Source organism: Emydura macquarii, unplaced genomic scaffold, assembly GCF_026122565.2.
Source record: "Emydura macquarii macquarii isolate MOO-44397 ecotype Brisbane River unplaced genomic scaffold, CSIRO-AGI_Emac_v2 contig_3044, whole genome shotgun sequence".
Lineage (NCBI taxonomy): Eukaryota > Metazoa > Chordata > Testudines > Chelidae > Emydura > Emydura macquarii.
In genome coordinates, this window is record NW_027133181.1 from 6,132,529 (window position 1) to 6,153,545 (window position 21,017).

Below are 21,017 nucleotides of genomic sequence, written 5' to 3' on the forward strand. Positions count from 1 at the left end.
AAGCTTGTCAATTTCAAAGAGCAAAGAACCACAAAGAGCAAAGAGCCGCATGCAAAAAGCCGCGAGCCGCATTGGTATGACCAAAGAGCCGTATGCGGCTCACGAGCCGCGGGTTGGCCACCCCGGTCTAAACATTCATTCCTCTTGATAAATTACTACAGTATTTCTTTCTGCTGTAATAGTTGTTAGTGCTTAACATATCACATACCCTCATTTTATGTTCTCTACTATATCTGTAAACTCTACAGACTAGAATATAGGGGTTAATTATTCTTTCAGGTTTTTTTAGTGCAAATCAGAAGAAACTCCATGGAAGTCAATGGGATTAACACTATTTTAAAAACCACTGTTAAGATGGGAATCAGGCTCTTTATCTTATCTCCCAGTCAGTGTCTTACTGTACCCATGTCTGTCACTATAATCTGATCATACATTTCTCTTAGCATATATATGTTTCTGATCTGTCTTCTTATATATATATATATATATATTCCTGTCATTTATTTATGACACATATAGACTTTCAGTCACCCACCCTTTTTTTTTTTATTTTTACTTTTTTGACACAAGCTATTTCTCTCATATCTGTTACTCCTCAAGATTTTACTCATAAGAATATTTCTTTTTTGTGGTGAATTTTGAGAAATCCAACTTTAGAGAATCAATTTGGAATCTTGAATGACTCGATCTCAGACAACTCTCTGTTCTGCTTGATTTATAAAAACTTTTAAATATGTTCATGAAAAGCAGATAGTTATGAGCTGTGAGATATATTACATTTCTTTACAAGCCAGCACAAAAACATTATGATCTATAGAGAAGATATTGAAAATATATTGGATATTAAAGTGTATTTTTGAATTTTCCAAATTCAAAAGAACAGGTAAGTGGCTTCTTTGAATTCAGTTGCTTTTATTTAAGATGAATATGTATGCACAGAATCAAAAAGTATGATTGATTATGTATCTCCCAGTACTAGAGTAACTGAGTGCAGAGAGCTGTAATTTTTCCACATACAAGGTATTATATTTGTATTTGTTGATGCACAAATATTTATTGTAGATCAAAATTTTGCATCCTGGGTAGGGAGGATGGATGATATTTATCAGATAACTGATCACTCCTTTCAATAGGTCTTGAGTTTCAGCAAATATATTACATGCCTTTCCTCAGTCTGGCACTCTCCCTTCTGTAAGAAAATTTTAAAAGTGGAAAAATAAGCCTGGTTTTAAGTATAAAAATAACTACATTCATGCAATGTTAAGGTTACTAGTGAGCAAAACATGTCCTGAAATGCTGACAAAGTTTATTTTTATCATTCTGCAATTACTCAAGAATGGCTGAAGTGATTTTTCCTTAAATGTTTCAAAAAAAAAAATTTCACCTCTAGGCAAAGACATAGCAAGTTTCAGTCTCCCAGGAGATTGTCAGAATTCTAAACATATAAAAACAGGGTGCTAAAATGTGACCTTAACTAAAGCAGTTGCTACCAGACAACAGCTATTATTAACTATTTGTTTGCATGAAATGTATTGGGCTGACAGCCCTGAAAACTCTTTTCCATAGGAAGGGTACAATGTGGCCAGTAGTGGTGTGAACGACAACTCTCCCTGACCAATGTGCTCAGCTTACTTGCAGTAACTATCTTGCGTTCCTAAGGTACTTTTCTAGCATCTCCTTTCATACAGGCCTCTAAGCAGACAACTTAAAGTCATTCTTTATTTGAGCTAGAAAAGGTCTCTTTGCAACAGAGGTTGACAGGTTCTGTATTGCATATCCAATCCCCTGACCCATCCATTCAGTCATATGAAGGGTTTGTAAAAATAGGAAATAAGGCTTCAGATACGTACTCAAATCTTGCTTTCCCAACTTTGAGAAAAAAGGACTCAGTGGCTACTGCCTTCTTAGGGCTAGATCTGCTCTTAGTGACACACCTGAAATCCCATTGAAATCAATGGGGTAAAATAGAAATAAAGAAGGTAAAAATTTGGCCTTTAATATATATATTTTTTTATTTTAAAGGAGCACATTTTCAGATAGCCTTTTGATTTTCCATCTGCAAATTTTGGACATATGCCCAACTATTAAAGTACATAATATGTGCTCAAATAATATTGTAAACAATCCTTTCCCCCCATATTTGCTTACGTGGGCTCCAAAGCTCATCTTTTTGCTTGCATGGATTGACTGTGGGAAAAGGCTATAGCATGCAGTAAACCTGGGCAAAACTACTAACGTTGTCTTGAATAGTCACAAAAATATGTACGTGGTTTTGCTTTAGTTATACTCGTACCCATTCTGCGTTTGTTTTCCGTGAACTTTTGAACAATGCTGTTTTATTAGTACTAATGTTTGTGGAGAGCTAATTGCAATGTTGCTTGCATGGGCTTTCACAGAAACTGAATTTAAAATTTACACATGCAAGTATTCATGTTGGATATGCTTGCCCATTCATCCAATCAGGAATATACACGTGACTACATACCTGTACATGTCCATGCATGCAAACGAAGATGCAAGCCACGAACTTCATGTGTGACCTTCAGCAACTCACTTAACTTGTTTGTGTCAGTTGCAGTTTCTCCATTTGCAGCTGAATACTTTTTATTTATTTTGGAAGGATGGGCATATGGTAAAATCAAGCATTATATTTCAACCTTCACTGCAAGATATTGAAGTTTTGTCTGGGAATGAATAAATGAATAAAATTATTGCCTGGAAATGTAAAAATACATGTAAAAGTTAAAGAAATCTTGGGAGTAATAAAATAATAATAATAATAATATACATCCTCATAAGTGCAGGGGCATTTTTAAACAAACAAACAAGTTTTTCTCAACCATTTGCCCCAGGCTTTACATGAAAAATGTCTACATTGGAATAAGATGTAGATTGTAAAATTTCAGGTAGATTACTTCGGATGGAGAATGGGAGCGTGACTGGAAGCAGTTTTGAAATTCTGAGTTTTAACATGAAGCCAGATTTAGTGTTAACAACACAGAGACACTTGCACTTTAGACAATACACATGCCAGGCTTTAGATCAATTGTAATATATGTATCTCGTTCTTTTCTCACTCCTCTTATTTTAACTGTCTCACTTCCAAAAGAAAAAGTGTCAACTCTTCATTATTCTTATGATTATACAGGGTTTTTTTTTTTTTTTTTTTAAAGCCTAAAAGTTGTTCCTGGCATAGATTAAGCACTAAGTACTTATGTTATAAAGCAAAGGCATAGGTCCAATTTTACCAGAAAGACTGTGCAGTTGAACCGATTATTATTGCTGTTCAGTCAATGCACAAGTCAAATCAGTGCCAAGTCCTCCTCCCTCCAGTCATGGATTAGTGACCTTTGGACACCTGCCTGGGCAAGTAAAAGTTGCATATATCACAGCCTGAAATATTTGATGGTAATTCTAAATGACCACAGTGATATCTACTGGTGACAGCAGAGACAACTAATAGTTGCTGTCCTTGTTGCTGCGGCTGGCTCAGTTGTTGCAGCCAAAAACTTACTTAATATACTCATTTCAGGTCACCAGAAGAGTATCTACTAGCTGAACTAGTGGAGTTTCTTTAGTTCACTTGGCATAAACAGTGGTCTGGGAACACTAGATCACCTCTTAAGTCTCTTTTTGTCATCTGAATTGTGAATGTGCAGTGAGCTAATACTAATAGTCATTTATAAGCAGCAGTGACCTTTAATACTATAGTTTCATCGCATGCAAAAAAGGAAGCTTTTCCCACCATTCTACACTTTCCCCTTTCCACATCCCTTTGCCCCACACAGAAGAGGGGGAAGATTTCTCTCTCTCTACACAGTGGCAATAGACATCATAAAACAAGATACATGGAGAAACTTACAATAGAATACATTAACCTTTCATGCCAGTGTAAATGAGCTTTTGAGATCTAAGGTTGGGATCTCTTTTTTGGATACTGAAGATGATTCTACTAGTGGAAACTTTAGGAATGGAGTAGTATCAGCAAATGACCAAAGTTTAATCAAGTTTGCAATAGTGGATGATTTTTGTATTTTTTGTCAATAAGACATCAAAGTATCCATTTAAAAAAAAAATCCTCAACCTAGGAAAGGGAGAATTTTCAAGATTCTGAGTATGCTAGATCGTTCATATTCAGGACTGAGAACATTTTTAAATGTTACAGAACTGTCAAAAGGTGAAGTGGAAGCTTTGAGCAAATAACCTTTTTCCCATTGATTCAGACCTCTCTCAGGACTCATTAATACATTTTACATTAATTTTACTCTTTTATAGTGTCAAAGGACAAAAATGTTTTTATATTCATCTGCTTATAATTTTTAGCAACTCAGGGCTATTTGGGCCAAATTCACAGTTGGCGTAATGTGTCAATGCCACATTATGCCAATTTCCTGCAACATCTTTGTGTAATAGTACTGTATTAAGTTTATGTATCATTGTGGCCTAGCCGGGGGACGAGGGTGGGGAGAAAAGGATGGGGGATGAATAACCAAATTTACTCAGGTTATAACAGCCCCAGAGAGGTTTGCATATACTGGTTCAAACTGGATTCTCCAGAAAACAGACAAAGAATGAACTTTTGGGCTAAAGAGCCTGAGTTTAAACTGACTCAGAGGCTTCTTTCTAATCCAGCAAATGGATAGAATCTTCTGTCCAAGGGGGGGCTGAAATCCTCCCCGGGAGGGCTTGGAAAGACTGTGGCCTACTGAGGCCCCTTAAGACTGATTGGTGAGGCGTGTAGGAACTTATTGGGGTTCTCTTTTAATATATATTATCTGTAGTGCTTTCACCTTAAGAATAAATGTGCTTGCTTAGAAAGGGCTGTGTGGTGTCAGTTCAAATGAGAGGTTGTGCAAAAAAATGGAGAACTGGTTGGGGATTTCCAGAATCAATGAGAACTATGAATTGATGAGGTAGAGAATTATTCTGTCAGCTCTGCAATGCCAACCTGAGATCATGGTTAACAGACAGAACTACTAGAGATGAAATGATAACTGGGTAATTGGCAGACCATTATGTGGATAATCAGCCTGGCTTTGATAGAAAACCTAATAGAGACAGAACACGACCAGAGTACAGAGATCAGGCCTTAGCCGAAACCCACACCCAGCAAGGAAATCACCTCCAGGAAGCCCTGGGAAGGATAGAGAAAAAATGTGCATTCCATATATGTCTAGTAGGGTCACTTTGACTGGGATTGCCCATTCTACCTACTGATACCCAGTGCAATTCAGGAAAGGCCAGCTGCAACTACAGAGTCAACTATGTGACTGAATCTCCAGAAAAAATGAAGTTCCCTATTGTTACAGGGTAGCACCAATGTACACAAAAAAACTCTTCCGCTCCCCACATACACACTTTGAGAAACCTGGATCTGTGAAAGAAGATCTGTCAGAGAAATGAATGGCAATAAATTAAGCTGCATGGTATTCTCCTTGTTTTTGTCTATTATGTTGTTTAGGGATATCTGAGAAGTGCAGGGATCCTAAATAACAGGGGGTTGAGCTTCATTCCATGCTCGCTCCAAAATTTAAGTGACATTCCTATTTAATTTTTGCTTTCCTATTGGTCCTAAAAATTCCTTGTCATTGAGGGTGTGTGTAAGAGAGAGACAGTATTTAAGTTTACCTCTTTTTGTGCCTAAATTATTAGAGCATTCTGTCTTTCCAATCCTTCCCCATTTTAAGCTATTAGCAGAATAACTTAGTCTTTCTTCCCAGCACTACTTAAACTGAACTCTGTGTGAGTGTGAGAGAGAGAGAGTCTTCCTGCCTCTTTTTTTCCAGTTCATGAAGTGAGCACATTCTCATAGTCTGGCTCCTCACCAACGAACAGAGGAAATCATAAAAGCTACTCTTCCCTGTTGGAAAAAGAAAGATGCAGGAAACAGTTAATTCTAAAACAGCCACTTTAGGACTGTAGGCCTCTGGCTGTGCCAAATTTAAAAGAGGCCCAGTCTCTTTTAACAGACACTTATGTTTCATTCTTGCTCAAAGGAAGGAGGATGGTAGAGATAAATCTTACATCATAAAAATGAATATGGAAGTCTGGACTTCGAAGCAGTCACATCTCCTTAAAAGATTCACCGTATATGGAGGTTACTTAAATTATTTTAATCTGACGCTTGTCTATCACAATAGGTGATAGACAATAGGTTAAAAACAACCAATAGGTTAACCAATAGGTTAAAAACAAAAAACAAACACACACCACCAACAAAAAAATGCACAAGGTTTAAGGAGATGTGCATAAAGGTGAAAAGTGGATGCAGCAGATCAGAGATTCAGTGCCAATGGTTACTGAATGAAAGAAAAGAATTGAATATTTGCCTATGCTGAAAAACCTGGGAGCTCTTCTGACACAATTACCAACGTGCACATTGGCCCCAACTAAATCTGGACTCTCACTGTGCTAAGCTCTGTGGGCTAGATCCACAAAGGGATTTAGATCTTGCAATGCTGAGCATTGCAACACAACTTTTAAACACCTTAAAAAATATCACAGAAACAATGAGCTCCAAAACACTTGAGTTAGGCTGTTAGTCAATGAATGGGGAGATATAGGTGCCTTAGATCAACAAAAACAAACCAGAAAGCTAGATGGGAAGCCAACTAAGCTAGCCAATGGGAGATGCGTCCTAAGCCTTGTGCCTCCCACAGACATAGGCACATAAATCCTAGTACAGGCAGGTGCCTGTCTTTGCTTGCAATCCAAGAATCGGGGACAAGATAGGTGTTCCTCTGCCTAATTTGCATAGGGATCTTGATCTAGTAACCTTGCTGAGAAGAAATATAATCCACATAAAAGAGCTGGAGGCACTAGCCAAAAGGAGCTACCCCGTGGTTAGGTATTTACCTGAGAGACTATAAGTTCAAGAACCCCATTATCTAGAACAGCATTCCAGCACTTATTTTGGGAGCCAAAATGTCATTCTGTGACTATCACTTACAGGAAGTGCACTCCAGCACTTTTTAAAACCACTGCACTGATCTACCCTGTGGACTATGGAATAGTCTGATGTTGGTCTCCCCTACTGAAGTTGTTCTACTTTAATTGAATAAATGAATATTAATTGTGTCACATAGAAAAAGGATCATTCTATAGTCCAATGGTAAGGGCAGTCATCTGAGAGGGACAGATCTCTACTCATCATCAGGGTGAGTGGAACCTGATCCAGTAGTCTTCCCCCTTCCAGGTGCCTAACTTATACCCTAGGCTAAAGGTTAAAAGGGAAGGCCCTATCCTCTTTTGGACACCTCATCACTACCCTTCCCCACAGCTCTTTGGTGTGGAATTAGGCAGCTCTGAGCAGGCCTACCTGATTGGGCCCTGCATGTGCCAATTTCCCCCCATTTAGATCATTTAGATGGGAGATGGATGCCCAGATGCTTAGAGGGAGGCAGAGTGAACATATCCAGATGCCGAAACATAAGCACTAGGGAATTTTTACTGCAAAAAATGTAGGCACCCACAAGGTTTGGTGGCAGTCATGCAGGGCTGTGTGGATTGCAGTTGTGCCTAAAAATGAGACGTAGGCCTGGATCCACAAGGTAGCTTAGCCACTATGAGCCACTGTAAGAAACAATCTGTCTTGCACATCACAAGCTCAGTGCAGGAGACAAAGGATGTGAGAAGATGAGTTACTATCTCCATTTAACAGATGGGGAATAAGGCACATTGAGATTAAGGCTATCATCTACACTGACAAAAATGTGTTTTTTTTACCATGAGATAACTAATACACATTAGCTATGCTGCTGTTAAACTATAGTGAAGTTTTACATTGTTTTATTGTGAGATAAAATAGGAAGCTTAACCATAGGTGGGGATGGGGGACATAGTAGTGACCATGGGGTAAACTACTACAAATGCCTTGTCTCCAATTAGGATTTTACAGTGAGATCACTACGGTGCACTTACCTCACTTAGTGATGGAAGGAGGGGAAATTTGTGCCAATGAAGACAAAACTTAAATGACATGGCCCCAACTCACACAGGAAGTGTAAAAAAGAGGTGGGACTATGAACTTGCATCTTCTAATTGCCTTACCCACCAAACCATGACTGACTGTCAATAGAAATGAGACCAGTGTGTTTACAATTCCTATACTCCTTTGGGTTTAAGGAGGAATTGACTATATACAATGTAACCACTTAATGCTCTGTTTAGAGATTTAGAAGTTTCAGTTCATTCTTTGTATTAAAATCTACCTGACTGAAGAACTGTAGTGTTTTTGCGTGTTTCTTCTTGGGTCAGTGACTATTTCCTGGAAATAAAAACTCTCAGTAAAAACATATAAAAGAAAACTCTATTCACAGAAACCAAGTTCCCTTTCAACAATTATTTGCTGAAACATTATTCATTCTCTTGGGCACAAAGATTTACATAGGTTACACCCATTAATATCAAATGGGAGTTAAATGCATGAATCCTTTGTGCTTCAGTAAGAGATCAGACCACCTCCTGTACTGTGAAAAGGATTTTATAACCACACTGGAAGAGTTTTTTGTTTGTTTTTTTTTTAAACAGAAATGTAGCAACATTTTCAGGAATTTTGTATAATGTAGGATACACACATGCAGTAACAGAATGACAATTACCAGTTGTGTTTAAGCTAAAAGCTCTTGGTTAAAAGAAGCATCTGATATAACAGAGAAAAAGCTCTTTGGTCCACACACTCAAGCTTTTTACATTCACTATTAAACTTCGGTGTCCTACTATAACAAAAACAACAGCAGCATTTAATGGCACTATTAACTCAAACAACCTAAAACAGAATCTATATTAATTATATTAATTATACTTAATTGCACATAATCATCTAACCTAACAATTCCTTGTACACTAATTAATAAAACAGCATGTCTTCTGGAACAGAAATGCATAAAAATAGTGTTCCTTGTTCCACTTTTGGGTACAAATGAACTTCCCTCTGTAAAGGTGGTGTGACATTTCTTTACTTTATCATATTTTGGATTAATTGTGAAAGAAATATATTTATCATATAATGCACAAGGTTAAGGAGTCTGACAATTTTTTGGCCAGTTAATTTCATCTGATTTTGCATCTCCAAAATAATCATTTTTTCCATGAAATTCTGGCAGACTGATAAATCTTTATAATGAAGCATGTGAATGAGCAAAGCCACTTTCATGCAAAAGTTGCAAAAAGGTAGTACAAAAAGTCAACATAGTATATTCTCTACCACAGACTGTCTTTAATCATTCTTTGCAAACATGTCATTATGTCTCACAACATACACTACGAAGCAGCTAAATATTATTGTCTCCACTATATAGTTCAGGAAATGGAGCAATGGAGAGTTTAAGGTCCAGATCCACAAAGGGACTTAGGTGTCGCAATACTGTGTGTCACATCACCTAACTTTTATGCAGCTAGAAAAAAAATTACTGGAATTCACCAAACTTGGGTTACGTGCCCTATACAACAAATGTAGAGAGAAAAGCTCTTAATAATGGAGTACACAAAAACTAGCACATTTCCTGCCTAAACTAGCCAATAGCAGTGCTGACTGGAGAGGTGTTTCCTAAGCTCTACCCATTCTGTGATTTAGGTACCTAAATGCAGACTTGAGGCACCTAACTTTATTTCAGAGCCACACCAGTTCACCATCTCCTAGAGTTAGGCACCTAAACTATTTTGGTTGGGGGGTTGGTAAGAGGTACCAGAAGAGAGGGAGACACTGGTGCTGTTGCCTCCCTTATAACTTCCAGCCCAGTGGTTTGAGCACTCATCATGGACATGAGAGACTCAGGTTCAATGACCCTCTCTGCCTGATTGTTCAAATCCTCTTTTCCTCTGAGGTCTCCTCTCTCAAAAGAGTGCCCTAACCACTGAGCTATGGGATGTATTAATATGGGTTTTTCCTCAGTCTCTTCCGTTGAAACTATTCTACTGGGTATAAATAAATAGCTATGACAGAAGGGGGACTGGACCCTGGATCTCCTCCCTTAGTGCCTTAGAGTCATTCTCATGCTGTCGATGTGACCCAATAATTAAATATTTTATACAGAGTGGAACAGCTTAAACAACAGGAGAGATTGAGAAAACACAATATTAGAATTTTCCATAGCCTTGTGGGTTGAGCGCTTACTTAAGGGGATTTGAACATGGGTCTCCTACCTTTCTCTCTATCAGGAAAGTGGGAATTGAATTCTGGGGAGCACTCTATTCACTAGGCTAAAAGTTAAGGGATCTCCCACTCCATGATTTTTAGGGGTCCTGATACGGTAGGCATACTCTGACCATGCCTAGTAGATGGGGCCCTACAGGCAAGATAGTTGGGGCAACACCTATTTTCATCTTGTTTGAGGTTCCCAGGGGGCTCAGGCATTAGATAGGCCTAAAGTGAGCAACTGTATGCATACCCAGTGGCATAAACCTAAGTGCTAAGAGGACTTTTATGGCAAAATGCAGGCACCTACAGGGTAGTGGAAGCCTATCGGGGGTTTTGAGGGGTTTTGAGAGACTAAATCCTTTGAGGATCTGGACCTTTTACAGATTTGGGCTTGAGTCACTGTGTTTTTGACTAAATCTCTATTCCGAGACTTCCACCACATCAGTAAAGTTTTGCAAGAACAGCACCCCATAATTCAGAGTCATTGGGGATGTCTACACTCTAATAAATGAGCCATGACACAGCCATGGCGAGCTTGGGTCAGCTGACTGAGGCTCACAGGGCTCAGATTTCCCACGTTATAAATTTACAGCGTAGACCTTTGGGGTGAGGCTGGAGTCCAGGCTTTGAGATCTACTGTTCTTGCAAGGTCACAGAGCTCAAGCCTGAACAGCGACATTGCTATTTTATAGCTCCACAAGCCAAGCCCCATGAGCCCAAGTCTGCTGACCTGGGCTCAGACTTGGTGCCATGATTTTTTTATTGCAGTGTAGGCATACCCACTGAGTCTGAATCCATATCTTAGCATCTATTATGAACCCTAAATTCTAGCCTTAAAAAAATCCAGATATCAGTTTTACTTCCCAAGCCTTTTTCTAATTTTGAGTTTAATCATTAAATTAATAGTAATTATTTTTATACACTAATATTGATAATAGTGTTTTTATTTAGATAGATAGCTTTCAGCTGTAGGTGAACAAACAGGATAGGGGACACATTTCATGGCTGCAGACAGGTATTTGTTTTAATTTCATAGGGAATTTTGCAGGTTAAGTTTTTGACTACCTATTTATTAAATAAATTAATTATCAGAGAAAGTTGAGCAGTTTTTAAAATGGACTTATCTGAAAATACATATGAATCACCACTTCAGAAGCCTTTATTTATTTATTATCCTGTTTACGCCCCATGCTATGGGTGTTCTATCTTTCCTTGTACTGTTTGGCTTTAGATCTGCTTTGACAGTATACACCATTTAGGGAGAGACTGTATCAGTTTCGCAGCAACTGATTGCTGCATAACACTGCATGTTTTACCAGACTGTATAAACGATTATTAATGATTTTTATAGTGATTTGCAATGAGCTCATGTGTATTGGTCCTGGCAGCATTTTTAACAAATTAAACAGTTTTCTTTAGAGCAAAAATTACCCTAATACAGTGGGTCCCAAACATGCAAATTGGTCTATTTAAAAAGGACTGTTCCACTTTCTTAGATTCCCTTTCAAGTTAATTAGGATGCACAGGTACACATATGTGGATCCAGTTGCAGGATTCGAGTCTGAGTCTTAGTCTACACTACCAACTTATGTCAGTACTACTGGGTCACCCAGGGCTATGGAAAATCCACACCCCCTGAGTGACATAGTTATAGCAGCCTAACCCTTGGTGTAGATAGCACTCTGTCAATGGGAGGGTTTCTCCCATTGACAAAGCTACCACCTCTCAGGGAGGTGGAGAACCTACGCCAGTGGGAGAAGCTCTTCTTTCGGCATAGGTAGTGTCTTCACTAAGTACTATGGCAGCAAAGCTGCAACTGTGCCACTGCACTGCTAGAAGTGAAGACAAGCCCCTAGTGAGCCTATAAATTTAACCCTGGTATAACCTATCTGAAGGCATTTTTAACAACTTCATCTTGTTTCCACTAATTATCTACACCCTAGGAGAAAAGGCTATATCTCAAACAAGTCCAAAGAATATGAAAACTGGACGTTTTTCATTGACAGAGGAGAAGGAGAAGGAAAGTAGCAAATGTTGTCTAATTTTATTTCTTTTAAGTAATACCCATTCTTGTCAACATCACTTTGGTTTCAAGGAGGGGGGGGACGCAGTTGGTGGATTGAGGGTTAGGGTGTGGAAAGGAAGAAACAAGAATATGTTGGGACTGGCTTAGATGATCTTAAATTTAAATACTCCAGTTGTGTAAATGGAGCATAATCAGAATGGTTTATTTTAAGGCTGAGGATAAGCAGTGAATAAAATAAAAGTTAGACAATTTTTTGAGGCGGGAGGGCAGAGGAGAGCCTGGAGGTAAAAATAAATTTAAAAAAAAGAAAAGAAAAAAGGAGACCCAAATCTTTTTTTATTTTTTCTCCTTTCAAAAAATGGAAAACACCCTCTGAAAGATGACTTCCTCTTCTTTGAGAAGAACCATTTGCCATTAAAATGTGCCATCATTATTTCCCCCCGCCCTAGAGTGCATTGTCAGCATGAGTGAGTATAGATGCGGTACTCATGTGCATGTGTTATGTGAAGAAAAGTTTGCCTCTAGCATTTCTCCATTTCTGACAAGTAGAAAGGTAATGATCAAACTAGTTGGTGCAGAAGCCTGAGGCTGTAGTACCTAGTTAACCCAATTTAAATGTTGCTATTGTTTGTGAATAAGAGATTTTTATGATTTAATTCATTCTTTTTTTGGACTTACTTCGGAACTTGTATATATTCAGGGCTCAGAAAAGATCTTCTAGGAGTGGAGCTAAATATGGTGTAATAAATGAAAAAAATCAATATTTAATAAATTAAAAATCAAGTAATATTCATGTACAAATGGACCTACTGAAATAACAATGTTTACAAATAGGACCTCAGCCACAGAAAAACAAAACAGGGTACTGTGAAGTAGTTCTTTAAAAATCCTAACTCCTAACTAAGCACCACAAATCTTGTCATCTGTGCTTCATGTATCAAACATTAGTATAAGAATAAGTGTACAAAGCAAGGGTAGAGGAAGAAATGTAAGAGAGAAGTGCCTTCGTAGTTCTATTTGCGGAATTATATAGCTACAATGAAAACAAACATAGATCTTTCTTTATAGGAGAGGCAGTGTGTTCTAGCAGATTGATCATAGGACTGGAAGTGAAGAACTTCCAAATGACTTTGGGCAAATCAACATTCCCTTTGTGCGAATACAATCCATCCTTGTGCCAATGTAGAGACAAAGATGGGGTGACTTGCCCTCCACAATCTCCGAACGGTGTCAGGGGACAGTGTACTCCTTGTCGCTGGTGTCTGATTGCCCAAAGCCATTATGGGCCTTGAGGCACCTGCAGAACAGTCAAGGCATTGGACGGGACCATCCATATATATGAACTCCAACCCTGGAATGGCTCTCACCTGCTACTTATACACTCCAGACTACTTCATGTACCAGAGGCTTTTGAAAGAGGTAGGGAAGTTACAGTACCTTATACCGAATGGGGAAGGCCTTTTCAACAAGGACTATTCCTGATAGGCATGGGGGACATGTAGCTGCTTTGTGGCCACTTTAATGTAGGTGGCATAGAATGGCTGCAAGTCACCCATGAATCAGGACTTCTCTATTTTCATATTCCTATCTGTAAAATGGGGATAATTATAATTCCTTATTTTACAGAGGTATTGTGAGAATTAAGTGGCTATTTTTGTTAATCACTTTGAAGATGCTTAGTGTCAATAATAATTTTATATGTAAAGTACCACCATCCTCCAACAAGATGCAGCACAAAAATTTGAAAATTTGAAAACTGCATAAAAACAATACAAGAAGAAAAAAATGGACTTCATCTGTTACTGTTAAAAGAAAATGGAGAAGAGATTCCCACACAGAGGTGAGAATGGAAGTGTTAAACACCTCTGAAAAAGTAATCTTTGTAGATACCTGCTGATACTACTCTAGTCTGTGCTTAGGCATGCTATCACAACAGGTCTCATGTATCCATTGAGCAACAACAAAGACTGGATAAAAATTATGGGGATACCACATTTCAAAACCCTCACGGAGGGTGTCAGTGTATATAGAGGCAAATTGTGTTCAGCATCATATCAGTTACTCATAATTAAACCTTATTGACCCCTATCTGATACAGACCTTGTCTGCACTGACCACAGTTGTGAACTGTGTTATATTAACTTGACTTTTCACAAACATGCTCTAAAATTTTGTAGTGAAGACAAGGCCACTGATGATATAGTTATCCAACACCATTTGTCTCCTACCTTCTAGATTTGACTCGACATGCCAACTATTAAGACTCTCAAGCAAGATTACCAGAGTCAGAAACATGCACAAATTCCAAAGTCATTCAAAAGTGTTTTGAATGTTCCAGTATTTCCTGATGACCTGCTCTGAGAAAAAACACAACACTATATTTAGAAGAAAACTCTTGATTCCAAAACATCTAAGGGGAAGAAATAATCTACCAAGTCCATAAGGATTCAAACACTTTTCCTACTGCTACTTAATGCTTACTGAGTATTATTGTAACTAAGTCTCACATCGCAACAGCAAATAAGAAGAAAATAACATAGGAGTATCCAAAATCTGACATGAAAATGATCATCTAAGACACAAGTGTTGCTTAAACTCAGCTTCTGATGTGTTCATTTTCCCTTGGATTTGTCAAATAAGCTGACAGGCATAATTACTTGCCGCTCAGATCACTGACAGATTTTTGTGAGGGGAACACCACATGAAAACTGGAAACAAAGAATTCAAGAGAAACTTCAATATTACATAAAATAAAGTTCCAGGCGGTATCTACTAGTTTGAATTGATACTCCATAGCCTGCTTGGCAGGAGGCAAACCCCAAACCAACCAATTGAACTATCCAGGATAAATTTCCATTAGAAACCACCTCAGAGATTTCTTCCCTTTTAGCAGGTTTTCCTGCAAGATGTGATTAGGCCTGCTAGTTTTACTCTGAATTCAGAGGTAGATTGGCTAGCCACCTGCCAGTAATGGCACCAAATAAGAACTACCAAACCTAGAGCTTCACTGCAGTGACCAATGACTGATTACAGATATTACTTCAGTTCCAGTTCACATACAAGCAACTAGGAAGTTCTGGAAGGGAGACTCTGACTGCTTATTTGGTCAGATTGCGATTAAATGACTTGTGTGTTTGCTGCACAGCGGGAGTTGCTCTTTTAACTTGAAAGGGAAGCTGTGTTTTTGAACTGCAGGTCCTGAGTTTCAATTCTGTTTTATTGTGTAGTCTATGTTTAAGACAGACCTCCCATTGTAGCCTATTCCACGCTCTTGAAGCTACCAACATAAGTATGTTTACTCGTATACATTCTTTCTCCTGAAGTCTTGACTTCTGCAAAAAGCAGACCCACAAAGAGTAAGCTTCTGTTCATCCTTACGAATTTTTTCTTACCTTCTTGGTAAAGTCCCTATCAGCCACAGAAGCAAAGAATTTAGATGGTTATATACAGAGGTGGAAATTCTTGCCTCCCAGACTTATTTAACTGCAAATCTCTGCAGTAAAGTTTTTTCAGTTTGGTATTTCCGGCTCTTTTATTCACTTGAATAGCCTTTACATGAGTGTAATAACCTATATGGGTTATGTCATAAAAATTCTGAACACACTTTCATGGGAATCTTAACAAACCACAGTTAGCCTTTCTGTTAATCATAAAACTTCTTTGCACTTGATTTTCTATTTCCATAAATGACAAAACTTTGCTGCAACTTTCAATGGCTGTTCTCTTTAACATCTGTCATTCACATTCATGTACTGTCTGATGCTTGAGCTGTCCTTGGGATTCTCTTATTAGGTTTATGAATAGTCATTAATTTGTTTTGTGTTCTGCCTCTTAATGTGTGTTTGTACAATACCTAGCACAATTTTGATTGTTGCCTATGGGCACTACCACAATACCACAAATAAATAACACACAACAATAATAACTGAATAACTTTCTTTTGATATACAGGGATTTCATGAGACAGGAACTTCCAATCTGTTTAAACTCTTAATTTATCTATTTTATATATAAAATTCTCTGTTAACTGACATTTTTAACAGAGCCTGCATTGGTTGGTGATTTGAGCACTTGATCAAGAGTCACTGAGTGCTAGGCTAGCATTGACATGGATGATCTTTCTGAGTTTGAGGGTACAAATAATTTGGATGAATAACTTAGTGTTTGTGTACTTGCTGAAGACTTCACATTGATTGTTCACTATTCTTTCTTCTTGCTGCATGGTTGATTACCTATATCACATAGTATTGTTTCTGATTACTGATTGGATAGTGAAAGTTTTTAAACAGAATAATGAAAAACAAGCAGAGAAACAAGTAATGAAGAGATTCTAGATAATAGTGAGTACATACAATAAATTAAAACTATAGAGTTGAGTTGAAAGGGGGGTTAGGGGGAAGAAAAGCAAATTAAAATCAGAGCCACACAATGGGGACCAGTGCAAAATACCACCAACATAACTGAGCTGAAGAAGTTGGGTGTAGTCCTTCCCAATTGTTACAAAAGTTTCAGGAGCAGATAAAAAAGATTATATGAAAGGAACCTATTATTTAGTTCAGTAGCTGGGGAAGTTCTTGAAGTGGCACATCACATGAAAAAAATAATGGAGATGTGTTCACTCCAGACAAAGTTTGAACAGTGTTCAGAACTTTCCGTAACCATAAAAAGAACATTGTTTATCCATGGCACCAATTTAGGTCTGATGTTCATTTCTGAGCAAATTGGATTCACAATTATGTAAGAGAATTGAGTCCAAAAAGCACAAAGCTTTGAGGTTTAGAAACAGTGAAAATGATACGTTTAGAGACAAAAATGCGTTCTGTGTGGCTGACAAAAGATTGAAAGAAAGGTTATTATGGGAACCTGATTTGTGCTTACAAAAAGCAATAGATTTCTGTGGGACCACAGAAGCAAAAAATACTATTCAACTAGGAAAAAAAAAAAGACTGATCAAAGGACTGAAAAGTTTGTATAGCTTGTTTAATAGAAAAAAGTATTTGGGCCGGCATGTCCAGAGTTCAGCCACATGAGAGCCTGCACACGTGGACCTGATGAAAGAAACCCACTGAGAGCCTGCCGAGCATTTGGGACCACGTGTCATATATGTGGGTTATTCATGGATGTGCAGAGCATCCGCCCTCAACAAAAGAACAAAAATGCCTTACCAAAATAGAATGTCAGCCTACGCTCTTCATAGGGGCCGTGTCATAGGTCATAAAAGTCACACAGCTAGCCCAGCAGAAGCTTGGTACATGGTATATATGGAATGAACCTATACAATTTTAACTTGATATTGGGGCTGAAGGAAACATTTTACCATTCACCTCTTAGAAAAGATATAACCAGTCCCGATTAGACAAGCTGACATTAGGAAGCATATAGTGGCTCTGGGGTAAAATCTACAAGAACCTCAATGCAGCAACTGAAAGAGAAATTCAGACTTCATGACAACCCAAGAGTCTCTTGGAAACATGGGACTGATTGTCATCTCACTGAGACTGAGGTAGGGCAAGAAAATAGCATTAGACCCCATAGAAATGGTGGGAAAAAATGGCAACAATTATATTGTTATTTGTATATTAGTACTGTTGATTTGCTATGGAAAATAAGGATTCTCAAGATAACAAGATACCATCTCATTGGCTGACAGCACTTCAAAAATCCAATTTAAGGTATTTATCTATTTGAAGAAAATGTTGTATGTTGTGCTCAGCCCAAAGAAGCTTCCCTTACCATCTCTGGCCATATTACATGGTAATGCAATTATCTAATCCACACATGAAATAACAGGGGATAGGCCAAAGAATAGCAAAATTACCAGGAAAAGGCAGGTCTGCATGATTGGGGACTCTGGGCGGAGAAGAACAGACAGGCCTGTAACCAGAGCTGATCCAAAGACCAGAAGGGCGTGCTGTCTGCCGGGTGCTAAGATACGGGATGTGGACCTGAGGCTGCAGAGGATCCTAACGGGAGCAGGAAAGTATCCACTGATTGTCCTTCATGTGGGTACAAATGATATAGCTAGATTCTCGCTGGAACATATCACAGGAGACTATGCCAAGCTGGGGAAGATTCTTAAGGAAATCGAGGCTCAGGTGATCTTCAGTGAGATTCTGCCTGTCCCTAGAGGACGACAACATAGGTGTGACAAAATTCTGATGATCAACAGATAGCTCAGGTAGTGGTGCTATAAAGGAGGGCTTTGGGATGTATGGGCACTAGGAGAGATTCATGGACAGAGGACTGTTCTCTTGGGATGGACTTCACCTGAGTAGGGAGGGAAATGAACTTCTAGGATGGAGGCTGACATAATAGAATAAGAGAGCTTTAAGCGAGGGAGTTGGGGGAGATGGTTGAGAGATGCCTGGGTAATCTCCAGGCCTGATTTTAGCATTGAGAGGGAGGAAAATGAAGTTAGAAAGGACACAACAATAGTGGGGAGCAGAATGGGCATTAAGAAAAAGGGTAGTGTAGATACAAGTCTAATAGGCAATATTGGCAGTAGAATGATTGTGCCAAACGAAGCAAGGAACGTGAGCAAAGCTAAACAGCAAAAATTAAGGTGTTTATATACCGATGCGAGGAGCCTGGGTAACAAAATGGAGGAACTAGAGCTACTGGTAGAGAAAGTTAAACCAGATATTAAAGGGATAACAAACATGGTGGAATAGTAGTCACGACTGGTGTACAAGTATTGAAGGGTATGAGCTGTTTAGGAAAGACAGATATAAAAATGTAGGGGGGCATGGAGTAGCATTGTCTATCAATGATGAGGTAGACAAAGAAATTAGACGTGACGGAATTGCTAAGAGAGAGTCTGGGTAAAAGTCACACTGGGGAAGAAAACTAATAGTTTCCCTGGCATAGTGCTTGGAGTATGCTACAGACCACCGGAATCTGATTTGGACATGGATAGAGACCTCTTTAAGGCTTTTAATGAAGTAAATGCTACTGGGAACTGTGTGATTATGGGACACTAACTTCCCAGATATAGACTGAAGGACCAGTGCTAATAGTAATAATAGGGCCGATTTTCCTAGATGTGATAGCTGACAGATTCCTTCATCAAATAGTTACTGAACCAACAAGAGGGGATGCCATTTTAGATTCAGTATTGGTGAGTAGTGAGGACCTCATAGAAGAACTGGCTGTAGAGGACAACATTGGTTTGAGTGACCATGAGCTAATTCAGTTCAAACTAAATGGAAGAATACACTAAAATAGATCTGTGTCTAGAGTCTTTGACTTCAAAAGGGCTAACTTAAAAAAATTAAGGGAATTAGTTGGGGAAGTAGACTGAACTGAAGAATTCATGGATCTAAAGGTGGAGGAGGCTTGGAATTACTTCAAGGCAAAGTTACAGGAACTATCTGAAACCTGCATCCCAAGGAAGGGGAAAAATTAATAGTCAAGAGCTGTAGACGAAGCTGGATGAGTAAACATCTCAAACAGGTCATTGAGAGAAAGCAGAAAGCCTACAAGGAGTGGAATAAGGGAGCGATCAGCAAGGCAAGCTACCTCTTGGAGAGCAGAACATAAAGTGAGAAAGGCCAAAAGCCAAGTAGAGTTGGCCCTTGTAAAGGGAACTAAAACCAATAGTAAAAGGTTCTATAGCCATATAAATAGGAAGAAAAAAAGAAGAAGTGGGACCACTAAGCACTGAGATGGGGTGGAGGTTAAGGATAATCTAGGCATGGCCAAATACCTAATCAAATACTTTGCTTCCATTTTTAATGAGACTAATGATGAGCTTGGGGATAGTGGTAGGGTGGCTAATGGGAATGAGGATATGGAGGTAGAAATTACCACATCTGAAGTAGAAGCCAAACGCAAACAGCTTAATGGGACTAAATTGAGGGGGATGGATAATCTCCATCCAAGAATATTAAAGGAACTAGCACATGAAATTGCAAGCCAATTTAGCTAGGATTTTTAATGAATCTGTAAACTCAGGGGTTGTACCGTATGACTGGAGAATTGCCAGCATAGTTCCTATTTTTAAGAAAGGGAAAAAAAGTGATCCAGGTAACTACAGGCCTGTTAGTTTGACTCAGTAGTATGCAAGATCTTGGAAAAAAAATTGAAAGAGAACATAATTAATGACATAGAGGTTAACTGTAATTGGGATAAAATACAACATGGCTTTACAAAAAGGTAGAGCATGCTAAACCAGCCTGATCTCCTTTTTTGAGAAGATAACATTTTTTTAGACAAAGGGAATGCAGTAGATCTAATTTACCTAGATTTCAGGAAGGCATTTGATATGATTCCACAGGGGAATTATTAGTTAAATTGGAAAAAAAATGGAAATTAATATGAAAATTGAAAGGTGGATAAGGAACTGGTTAAAGGGGAGACTACAAGGGATCATACTGAAAGGTGAACTGTCATGCTGGAGAGAGGTTACTAGTGGAGTTCCCCCAGGATCAGTCTTGGGACCAATCTTATTTAAGCTTTTTCTTACTGACCTTGGCACAAGAAGTGGGAATGTGCTAATAAAGTTTGCAGATGACAAAATTGAGAGGTATTGCCAATACAGAGAAGGACCAGGATATCATACAAGATTTGGGTGACTTTGTAAACTGGAGTAATAGAAATAGGATGAAATTGAATAAGGGAAAGTGCAAGGTCATGCATTTAGGGACTAATAACAAGAATTTGTGCTATAAACTGGGGAGACATCAGTTGGCAGTGACAAGGAGAAGGATCTGGGTGTACTGGTTGATCACAGGATGACTATGAGCTGCCAATGTGATGTGGCCATGAAAAAAGCTAATGCGGTCCTTGGATGCATCAGATGAGGTATTTCCAGTAGAGATAGGGAGGTGTTAGTAGAGATGTTATACAAGGCAC

General features: G+C 38.6%; 1 long non-coding RNA gene across 2 annotated transcripts in view; it reads right to left on the bottom strand.

The window, feature by feature from the left end:
- Nucleotides 1-915: 915 nt before the first annotated feature.
- LOC137141337 (uncharacterized) overlaps nt 916-21,017 on the bottom strand; it is a 52,092-nt gene continuing 31,990 nt past the window's right edge. For both annotated transcript variants that reach the window (XR_010916588.1, XR_010916587.1), the window contains exons 2-4: nt 2,486-2,684; nt 1,851-1,934; nt 916-1,189 (exon numbers count right to left, since the gene is read on the bottom strand). This is a non-coding gene — a long non-coding RNA (uncharacterized lncRNA). The remainder of the gene's footprint in view (nt 1,190-1,850; nt 1,935-2,485; nt 2,685-21,017) is intronic.